This window comes from Thermobia domestica, chromosome 2, assembly GCF_964235325.1.
Source record: "Thermobia domestica chromosome 2, izTheDome1.hap1.1, whole genome shotgun sequence".
Lineage (NCBI taxonomy): Eukaryota > Metazoa > Arthropoda > Insecta > Zygentoma > Lepismatidae > Thermobia > Thermobia domestica.
This window is the reverse complement of record NC_137455.1, coordinates 35,977,166-35,988,909: the sequence shown is the minus strand read 5'-3', so window position 1 is coordinate 35,988,909 and position 11,744 is coordinate 35,977,166. Positions and strand designations below refer to the sequence as shown.

The 11,744-nt window shown below is 36.0% G+C and overlaps 1 protein-coding gene across 1 annotated transcript in view; it reads left to right on the top strand.

Moving 5' to 3' along the window:
- Positions 1 to 5,509: 5,509 nt before the first annotated feature.
- The window catches only part of LOC145679668 (piezo-type mechanosensitive ion channel component 2-like), a 50,921-nt gene continuing 44,686 nt past the window's right edge, over positions 5,510 to 11,744 (top strand). Inside the window, exon 1 of the mRNA XM_081750244.1 lies at positions 5,510 to 5,725. The gene's annotated coding sequence lies outside the window, so the exon portion shown is untranslated. The remainder of the gene's footprint in view (positions 5,726 to 11,744) is intronic.

Here is an 11,744-nt window from a genome sequence, read left to right as displayed (position 1 = left end):
AAGTGGGGGAACAAGTTAACGTAGGTGTGAGGGGAGGGAGGAGATAAAAAAAAATTAAAACTTGAAACTCTTAACCAAACGATCAATCTCGATCAAATTTTGAACATAGATGAGGTTCGGGCCTGAGATGACTTTTATCATTTCACTTTCACGGGAGAACTTGGGGAGGGAAATGGGAGAGGAACTTATATAAAAATAGATAAAACTTAGTGACTCTTGGAGAACCAAACCAATCACGATCAAATTTTCAACCTAAATGAAATTCGAACCTGAGATGGTTTCTTTCATATCACTTTGAGGGTGTAGCATAAGATACGGGGAGGAGTAGCGACATTTTTGAAAAAGAACGAAAAATGATCGGTAATAGTGGCAAATCTATAATTTTTGGAGACGCTAAGATTAACAGTGACATATCTGATGCTGTTTAAATCCGTATTCAGCCCCGCAACTTGGAAAAGGGGAAGACATAAAAAATGATCGAAATAACCAATATCAGTATCGAATTCATAGTTTTCCGGCTCTCTGAGATGAACAATGACACTGCAGATGCCGTGTCACACAATATAGGGTAGGGGAGAGGATACATAAAACTCATCGAAAATGACCGATATCAAAGAGCGCTTTAGTAATAGTAAAAAGTGACTGAGCAACGGAACATATTACTATTTTTTCACAATTTAACCCAGCGAAGCGGGTAATTGATATTATTATTATTATTATTATTATTATTATTATTATTATTATTATTATTATTATTATTATTATTATTATTATTCACGTACTTTTGAACTTGCACGACGAAATTACTGCAAAATATGTTTTATTTCTGTAATTCTTCCTGGATTGTATGTTCTTCCTTTATTACTGGACACTAATTTCTCTCTAGGCCGTCTAATAAATGAATTTCGTTGTGCACTTGGTGCAAATAACTTTACAGGAAGAAGCCGGTTCATTCCAAAGATCAAGGCTAAAGTAAGTAATATTTGGGTTGTAATTTCAGGTGGCATGATGGTGTAGGGGCAACGTAATGGCCTTATGGATAATACAGCTATCTAACATAGGTTCAAATCATGTTCATGCCAAAGTTGACTTTTTTACAAAGTGATTGTGAAGAATCGACTTATCATACTGGACAAGCAATACGTAAGAATGTGGAAGCAAACATCTGTATCATGATAGAGACGATTTACGAATGTTGTTTGGGAAAGGGCATGGGAATTATCAGGACATTCGAAAGACATCATTGATCTGCAGTATACACTTTACGTGTTATCGTTCTCAGATAGAAACACTACACTATTTGTTAAATAAAGTTTGGATAAAGCAATCAGTGGTGTAGTGGTAAAGTGCTAGACTTCCAACTAGAAAATCTCGGTTTTATTTCCCATCAGGTAGTATGACTTTTTCGCAAAAATAATTACTGCAAACAGAGATTTATCTTCTGTTAGAGAACATAAAAGACAGCACTGGCGATAATTCGAGTAAATAGTGTGTGTTCTACATCACACACTGCAATGATATGTATGTTTTATATTTACATTCGCACCCTCTCTCTCTTTTTTTTTTTTTTTGACGTTTCCCTATCCTGCCCTTGTATCTTTCACTTCTCCCCCTTTCTCTCTCTCACACACACGCACTTCATGTGCGTGTGCGTGTTCCAAAGTTAAAACGGAGCAGGAGCCCGATATACCTGGTCTGGAAAACGTAATTAACTGGGAACTTCGTCGTCATGTGTTTCGTGCTCTGGGGATAACATCTACAGTTCTGGTCATCTCTGACAGAAATACTGTTTAACTCCAAGGGAATAAGTAAAATCTCTTTTTTATCCTCTGGGTTACCGAGTCTCAGTCGAATTACCGGGTCACTACGGGTTTGAACCCTCGACCCAGTGGTGGTCTATAACCTAACCATCATTCGACTGATGCGATGACCCGTTTGAGCTTTAGCTTGTTCATTCTATCTGCGTGAATTACCTTGTATCTGCAAGAGATGAAATCGATGCTGGATGTTCGGAACAGATAAATCTTCGGAAAAGACAAGAAAATGGTGTTCTCTTTTTTTATTTGAAAACAAAATTTTATTTATACTAGTTCGACAAAATTTGTTTCCATCCTATAATTCAACGTGTTTTATTCACGTTGAAATTTGAAACATGCTACATCTATAAGGAACATCCAATTTTCGTTTTGAACATTTGTAAGTTTTCATTACGATACAGTTTGGACTTTTAATATAGGATATTTCTGATAGAAATTTAGCAGTAACATAGCACTAATTCAATTCTCTTTCTCTTTCGTTTCGTTTCTTTTCCTTTTGTTCAGTTTGCATTAGTAGTCTGAAATGGGGGATGTGACCTACGATATCTACTAGGTTTATTAGAATGTATTTTGGATCATTACGTGCAATGAACACTACCGAATTTGCAATCGAACCACATGGAAACAAAGCATGTGTTATGCTTTTGACATTATCCTACATGGGTCTCGGAGATCTACAATTCTGTTGGAAATTGAATATGCTATCCTTTATGAAAGTGACCTAATGAATGTTTAAAGCATCCTCTATATATTCGAATAATTCTGAGAAAATATATAGAAACAAACATTATTTCTATATTACTGTTGGATTTCTGGAAACGGAACTATACATTGTTAGGTTCTTTTCTTACTACGCTTAAATTTCACAATTTTTTATCTGTTCTCCCTTTACTCTTTCTTCTTTCCTCCTCTCCTCTCCTCTCTCTCTCTGTCTCTGCCTCATTTCTGAATCTCTGTGTAATAGACATCCATTGGTTTCAATTTTTCATTGTGTATGTTTCAGTTTCTCCCTACATCAACTTCCGAACCTTGTTTCTTCTCGATTTTATTATATCATTTTATCGATACTAATACATGTGTAGTTTAGAATTCGCTCATGTTGTTAGCTAATTTTAGTATGAGAGAGAAGAAAGGAGGAGAGAGAGGGGGTCTCTTTACTAGACACGATTATGGGATAAGAAAGTGTATATTGGGTGGCCTAGCTGCACAGCGTTTTTTTGATGCGGAGTGTACCAAAAGGCAAATGCATACTAAAAGGAACAAGAAGTGATTATCTTTTCGAACTGATGTATGCACAGTCACGTATTAGCAGTATTCATTTATGCATAGAACAGATGGAACAGTCTATTCCGTATATTTTGTGTATGTTTCAGTAAGATTTATTATTCTAAACTCTGCATTTTCTAGAGAAAAAGTCCCTTCTCTGCGTTCTGCATTCAAGCCATAACGTCTGTTCTGCCATGGTGCAACGCCGTTTACATGCAGTTGTCGGTGGTGCGAGGAATGTTTTCTTCCGAATAAATCAGAGCAGACCTGAATATATCGAGGAACGGAGGAAGCTGTGCATTGAATTTTTTTCTTCCACTGTATTGCGCATAATGGAGTTTAATGTTTCGTACAGTTCGTTTGTTTATGTAATTTTAATTTGCTAAGGAATAAAGCGATTTGTTCATCCTTTGGTATAACGTTGTATGTGATATTGTATCACTTTCTTTCTTTCTTTCTTTTTTTTTTTTAAGTGAGTTTAGGTTTCATATTCCTAGTTAAATCTATACAAATAAGACGACAAATAAACAGGTGAGAACTAATTTTTCCAGGTTCACGAATTCAGAAATTCTCTTGCACAGAAATGAGCAACCAGCGTGTGATTGATCAAGTGAAATTAAATCCTTTTGGTACACTGAATTTGATGCTAATGTAAAGTTATTATAAATTGCAAACCCTCCTCTTTGCTTACACGACTTTAAACGTAAACAAAATTTTACAGTAGGAATTCTCAAAATTCTCACCATAATTCTACAAATCGGTTAGTTGGGTGTTCATTAAGTGATAAATTGCCATATTAGTCATGTTTATTTTGTTACTTAAAAAGCGTTTGCAATGTCTCAAAATTCAGTGTCTTATTTTTTAAATGTAAGTATTGAGTATCATGAATAGTTCCAAGATTATCTACATGCTACTTTGCTAAAGACATTCGATTACACAAGGATGCACCCCTATTGAGTTCGATATCCGGACTGCGCCCTGACTGACTCGGTTAAATAGCATTTTCGCTTGTCGTGGCCAATCACTTTTATGGTATATATCTGGACAGGTATTTATACTCGTACTGAGAAGCCGTCACAAAATGTAATCTGTACTCATGAACACAACTTTTGCCCTAAAAAATAACCTCTAAATTACGGATGAAATTCGTGATCAAATATATATAAGTTTGACTTACTATTCTTAACCTGCACCCGATATTCCTGTATCTTAAATTTTCACTATACCTATAATTGCCTTCATAATTTAACAATAACTATGGGCATTCAAGTACATAAATCGTGTATATTATTTGCAAGAGTACTCGCAATATCTTCAAGCGCTAATATTTGGTTGTATTTATTATGATAATTTACACTTTGAACATCATTTTGGACATCATAAAAAGATATTAATTCGACATTTACCGCTCTCTCATAACATCGACATAGTTGTTTTGTATTTCCCTGCAATCAACTCAGGTATTGATTGACTATAGAATGAATGGTCTTGAAGTGGATTCTTTAGAACAGGGCCGAAACGAAATCTCTTGAACAAAACTATTGAATTCAAGAGAAAACTTACGTCAGTGCTGACAAATTTTCATCAAATAATCTGGAATAATCTTGAACAGGAATCTTGTTCAATCTTTATTTGACCGTGTGTATAGAGCATCACTATTCGAGTGCAACATGACACAAGTACAAAGCAACTTGAAAAATAATCTATATATATAAAAGAGAACGCACAAATCCTTTGTTACCTCATCACGCTAATACGGCTGAACCAATTTCTTTTATTTTTGGGGGGTTATTAGGATTTGGACCCTAGATGGTTTTTATCATATCACTTTAATTTTTAATTACCAGTGTCTTGAGATAATTGACCATTCAAGTGTCCATAACGTACAAATCCTTTGTTAGTTCATCATAGGTAAAAATAAACGTATTTATATGCAACCCGCATGACCGTGTCACTCGGCGGGTTAACATAAATGACAGGCGATATAATGTTAACATTTACTGCAATCTACTATGGTTTTTATCATATCACTTGAAAGCGAAAACTTCCGGGGTGACCGCAGCGAAGCGGGGCGGGTTAACATAAATGACAGGCGATATAATGTTAACATTTAATGCAATCTTCTATGGTTTTTATATCACTTGAAAGCGAAAAAGTAAAAATTATCTAAGTAACAAAGTTTATTGCGTTCCGGGGTGACCGCAGCGAAGCGGGGTGAACGCTGCTAGTCATGTATATATGAAGATTGTAAGTTGTTTACAAATGACAATTATAATCTGAAAATATCATTATTTCCTTTTAATATTCCCAAGTTACTTGACTATATACATGTCTGGTTAAAATGTATTATATAAATAAGACACTAACCAGGAAATATGAAAAAGAAAAAAAATTATACATTGTTTTTCATCACAGTTTATCACACATGGAAGTAAACTGCAAACTTTACTTGCAGTAATTTTATTAAATACATTGGGAAAATATCTTAAGTAAGGTATACCAATAGCGAGAAGTAAATAAAATGACGAAACGGGAAGGCTATGTAGAATTTGAGTATCTTTTAAAGCCATACCGTTTTTGTGGAGTGACTGCATTGGTGTGAAATTATATATTTGGAAAGGATTCGACTTCAGTTTTTATTAGTAAGTGTATCTTCCTTACATATAATATTACGACTCACTTTCATTCATTCTAGATATATCTAGTCTAGGTATAGATTAAGCTTAAATACACTCAATTTAGAGTTGACTTTGAATTTTGCCATATTATCTCTATACCCTCTTGATTTGTACTGTTGGACGACTACACAAAAACATTTTTTTGTGTACTTTAAGCGCTATAAATCTTGGCTTTGTTTACAGCAAATTCCTCAGATTTCTTGATTCTAGGCTGATTCTGTATCAAGTTTTGCAAAATTTAAGCAGCACAATGCAAGATAACGGAAAACATCAAAAAGCAATTGCCGATTATCGCAAAGTAACTTCTTTGTGTAGACTCAAACCGTTACGTAATTAGCTCCTTTAATAAAGAGTCCAGAAAATTAGGGATGCACGCGAGACGCGAGAAGTCTCGTCTTGTCTCGCGTCTCGTCTCGCATTTGCGAGACGAGACAAGAAACGAGAGTGAAAATTTTATGCAAGACGCGAGACGAGACGCTAGACGATACTCGGTTAAGTCTCGCACAAGAACTCGCGAGACTTTTTGCAGTCTCGAAACATTTATGAATTACATTTAATTGTATATTTAATGATTTTACATTTATTGTGTTTTCTAAGTTGAGCGTTAATGCCTCCAGGAACAAAAAAGTGATTGGGGCAATAGACATTTTATGAGATTTATTATTATTCAAGGTTGATTTTCAGAATTAAACCCTTCTTTAGTTTCTAAAAAGGAAAAGTTTTGTAAATTGGAAATATATTACAGCATCAATTTGGGACTTTATTTTGCGACACAAACACATACACGCGGGCGCGCACGAATACATGAACTTCTCTTTTTGGTCTGAAAAGCGAATAAGACTCCCTATTGCTGCGAAATGTGATATTTCTGTTGTTTCTGTCTTTTTCACATTACTAAGAGCCAGGGGCGTCATTTCAGACTTCGCTTAAGTGGGGCAAGAGCACCAACGACATAAGACTTTCAAGTTTTGTACTAGTATATTAGTAGACAATCGATTAAAGTATATGTATTCCTCAAACTCTTGGGGGGCAATTGCCCCCTCCTGCCCCCTAAATGACGCCCCTGCTACTAGCGATTAATGTTGGGGAATGGCGGGGAAATCTTATCCCCGGCCCGGCTCGCAGAAATAACTATATTTTTACATGGAATAAGTATTTTCTTTCTATATATTTATGAAAAACATCCCCCTCTAGTTCGGAAGTTTAGTTCAAACGCTGGTTTAGTAGGATGGCCCTATAGGTTTGGTGGGAGATGGTAGGAATGGCCCTATATCTGTCAGTAATTTTATTTTCTAGATCTGACAACACTATATAAGTTGAAAGCGAAAGTTGATAAAATGCGATAATGCAACATTGCTACAAGCGCGAACGAACCGAAAGAATTGGGTCGCATTGTGTTGTGAGGAGTTCTTTTGCTGTCTACAAGCGCTTTTGGTGGTATAAAAACATCTTTAAAATGGAAAATCACCCTTCAAGGAAACGACCAAAACGTGTAAATGTTAATAGTGGCGAAGATATTTTAGAAGAGCCAAATATTGCTGGAGACCTCTAAGCTGGAAAACAATGTTGGATCCAGCAACAATTTATGCTGGTTTTGCTGTAAATTATGCTATTAATTTGACGAAAATTAATGGTCCAGCAATCAAATTCCCGCACAATTTTCATTTAATTTGGAGCGGAGGGGACACAAGTTCGGATACCATGTTGAACTCTAGGTTCCGTCCCCTTAGGATGTTATGAACATTCATCCCATTGAAAGCAATGGCAAACCACCATGGATTCACCTTGCCAAGGGACTTTTAGGTCAAATACCTGCCTTCGGACAGAATATCACATCATCATTCATTAATAGCCATAGAATAACACATTGCAAAATTTTGACCCAGGATACATGCGAGACTGCGAGACCATGCGAGAAAGTCTCGCGCTAGATGAGACTCAAAATTTTATGCGAGACGCAAGACGACACTTCACATTTGCGAGACGAGACGAGACGCGAGACGAGACCAACATTTGAGGCTGCGAGATGAGACTTTTCCATTTCTCGTCTCGTCTCGTCTCGCGTGCACCCCTACAGAAAATTGTAGACGCTATGCATGGAAATATGACGGGACAAATAATCTCGCTGCTGACGTTCATATTAAACTATAATCATTCATTCATTCATTTGGAATGAAATATAATGGACGATGGAGACGTTTTAGTCAGTAGATTATATGGGATTTAGTGTAGAGTTGCATAAGCGCCAAATAAAAAAATCTCAATTAGGTCCACGAACCACCCCTAGTAATGCGCGCCGACTACATGTGTGCTCCGGGGCTCTGGCATCATAGGCGAAGCTAGGAACTGTCTGCTGGAGGGGCAGTGGGGGGCAAACTTTTTGGTCGGTGTCGGAGGTCTTGGTAGGTGGCATTTTTATTTTTTCAAAAAGTTGGGAGTAATGTCCCCCAAGCCCCCCATAACTCGCCCATGTCTAGCACCACACAATATTGTGGGTGTGGCGCACCCACAAGATTTTTAGTTTGGACCCGAGTTTGAACCCGTTTCTCTTGCTTTTAAGTTAGCCGCGTTAAGGACAGCGCCGACTTATCCTAATAGACCGATATATTTTACTTTCTCACAGCACAGGCCTTTATGTCAGTGTTTACAAAATATTTTAACTAATAATAGTTAAATCGAACATCGAGACTTCCTTGAAAACATATAGGTTAATACGACACGTCATTGATATGCACCCACATCTAGTTGCCATTCTTTGGCCAAGGATACATTAACCTTTTGGGAAATACAGCTCATTCAGAGCTGAGAAAGACGCTGATTTCTTGTTAAGCTGTTAAACCTTATGACAAAGCTGCACTGTAGATCCAATTGTCTCGAAAGTATGAACGTGGCACAAAAAATGAGATCTGAGCACATAAACTCTCTCCGTGAATCGAATCCAGATCTGACGAGCCGAAGACGCATATCATATACCGGCGGATGAGCTCCCTACTTAATTTGAGAATTAATCAATTGTACACTAATAATAATAATAAAAAAAACAGGTAATACTCATGTCTGAAATTACAAAGCTGACACAAAAGCATATTCATGATGAAGCACAACGGACAGAACAGGAAACACTGAGGATATTAATATTTTTCATCGATCGATGATTTATGTTAATATTTTTCAATCTTGTCAGTTTCTTTTTGGCACAATAACTTTAAAATTATACAGCACACCTATAAATATTTACCTTTTTTACTCTATTTTATTTTATTTTAGTAATCCAATGCCAAAGTACTTTCTATGTATATTTGGCCATAAAGGAGCATTACCTACGGAACTGCAACTGCCCATCAAACAAGGAAAAATAGTTTTTGATACCGTTTAGAAAAAAATAAACTTTTCTGTAAAGCATGGATATTAATTTTAATGTCCAATCTCCTCCTACCGCAGTTTGAAAATGGATGATTCATGTGAAAGGTGCCAGTAGCCACTACCAAAATTACTTGCAGCAACAACGAGAAGTAAGCACTACAAAAAAAAAAAAAAAAAAAAAAAAAGCCGATAATAGATCGTTGACTACTTCGAGCAGTCTTAAAAGAAGCTTCTTCTTGCAGCAGATCGTCATGGCCGGGAAGCAAGTGTGGCTGATTTTCAGATTCTTTCCATGCCCTATCAGTTTCTTTATATTGCTGCAGGACTTGGCGGGTGGTTGGTGAGAGCTTCGTATGAGAATGGCCAATGTACAAAATTATAGTACAAAATTATTAAAAAAAAAAAAAAAAAAAAAAAATCTGCACCATTTTCTCTGTTTCTGTTGTCTTTAGTTGATGTGGATTGTGTTTTCTCTAATTCCGGTTTCATCTTGTGTTTCTTTCTCCTTGCCACAGGATCAATTTTTGTCGACGGACGGTGGCTTGGTGCCCCTCCCTTTCCTTATAGTCGTTGAGCCAGGAGGTTTCATGATTTCATCTCTGAGGACTTGGTGTACCATACACTTTTTGACTCAACACAATACCAGAATGACTTTTATCCATGATACTGTCAGTTACAGGGTAGCTATTGGCCACCGTATTGGAAAATGGCTGCTAATATTGCAATTTTTGAGACCATTTGTTAACAAGTGAGTTGCATGATTACATCTCTGTGGACTTGGTGTACTATACATTTTTTGATGCTACACAATACCAGAATGGCTTTTATCCATGATACTGTCAGTTACAGGGTAGCTAATGGTCACCATATTGGAAAATGGTCGCTAATATTGCAATTTTTGAGACCATTTGTTAACAAGTGAGTTGCATGATTACATCTCTGTGGACTTGGTGTACTATACATTTTTTGATGCTACACAATACCAGAATGGCTTTTATCCATGATACTGTCAGTTACAGGGTAGCTAATGGTCACCATATTGGAAAATGGTCGCTAATATTGCAATTTTTGAGACCATTTGTTAACAAGTGAGTTGCATGATTACATCTCTGTGTACTTGGTGTACTATACATTTTTTGATGCTACGCAATACCAGAATGGCTTTTATCCATGATACTGTCAGTTACAGGGTAGCTATTGGCCACCATATTGGAAAATGGCCGCTAATATTGCAATTTTTGAGACCATTTGTTAACAAGTGAGTTGCATGATTACATCTCTGTGGACTTGGTGTACTATACATTTTTTGATGCTACACAATACCAGAATGGCTTTTATCCATGATACTGTCAGTTACAGGGTAGCTAATGGCCACCGTATTGGAGAATGGCTGCTAATATTGCAATTTTTGAGACCATTTGTTAACAAGTGAGTTGCATGATTACATCTCTGTGTACTTGGTGTACTATACATTTTTTGATGCTACACAATACCAGAATGGCTTTTATCCATGATACTGTCAGTTACAGAGTAGCTAATGACCGCCATATTGGAAAATGACCGCTAATATTACACTTATTTTATTTTTTCCTTGTTGATAGTTACTCAAATTAACGGAATAAAATTAACAAAAGTTATTGATCTTAAAATGTTCTGAAAATAATATTGAAGAAACTATAAATAAAGACACACAAGGAACAAAAGGTACAACGATGTTCAGCAAAAGACCTGCAGCAGTTGAAAGATACAATTTAAACTCTGATATGAGAGCAGCATTTCTTCACATGGTTCGTGAAAGAACAAGCTGCAATTCTTCTTCAGGACAATCTACGATCTTTCTTTGCCTAGGATCCAAAAAGATGAACGTGATGTTTCAGCGTTACAAAACCTGATGACTAATGAATCATAATCATAATCATAATTTATTGCATCCGTTCATCGTCATACAACGAAATTGGACATGTCATTTATACATAAACATACATACTATTATTACATATAGATTCTTATGGTTTCACTAATTTACTTACTATACATTTAATTTTACGTATACGAGTTATTTTCTACATATTCTTCAACCGAGTAAAAGCAATGTTCTACCAAGTACCTTTTCAGTTTGGATCTAAAGCTATTGACAGAGACCTGATTTTTTATACATGATGGAAGTAGATTGTATAATAGAGTACCTTTGTGCGTAACTGATTTATTGTATATATTTGTCCTATGTGCATGCAAGTGAATGTCGTATTTACTTCTTGTGTTATAACTGTGAATGTCTTTGTTAACAATAAATTCACTACTATGTTTTTTCAAATACATTAATATTTCGAACAAATACATTGAGGGAAGAGTCATTATTCCAAGTTCCTTAAAAATATTTCTGCAAGAAGAGTTCCATTTTACTCCTGCAAGTATTCTTACTACTTTCTTCTGTAGCCTAAAGATAGCAATACTTTTAGGTGCATTTCCCCAGAACATCAAGCCATATTTTATTGTAGAATGAAAATTTGAGTAATATATACACTTAGCTGTTTTTACATTAATCTTATCTCTTACACATCTAATTGCATAGCATAGTTTGCTTAGCTTACTTCTTACATGTTCTGTATGTGGTTCCCAG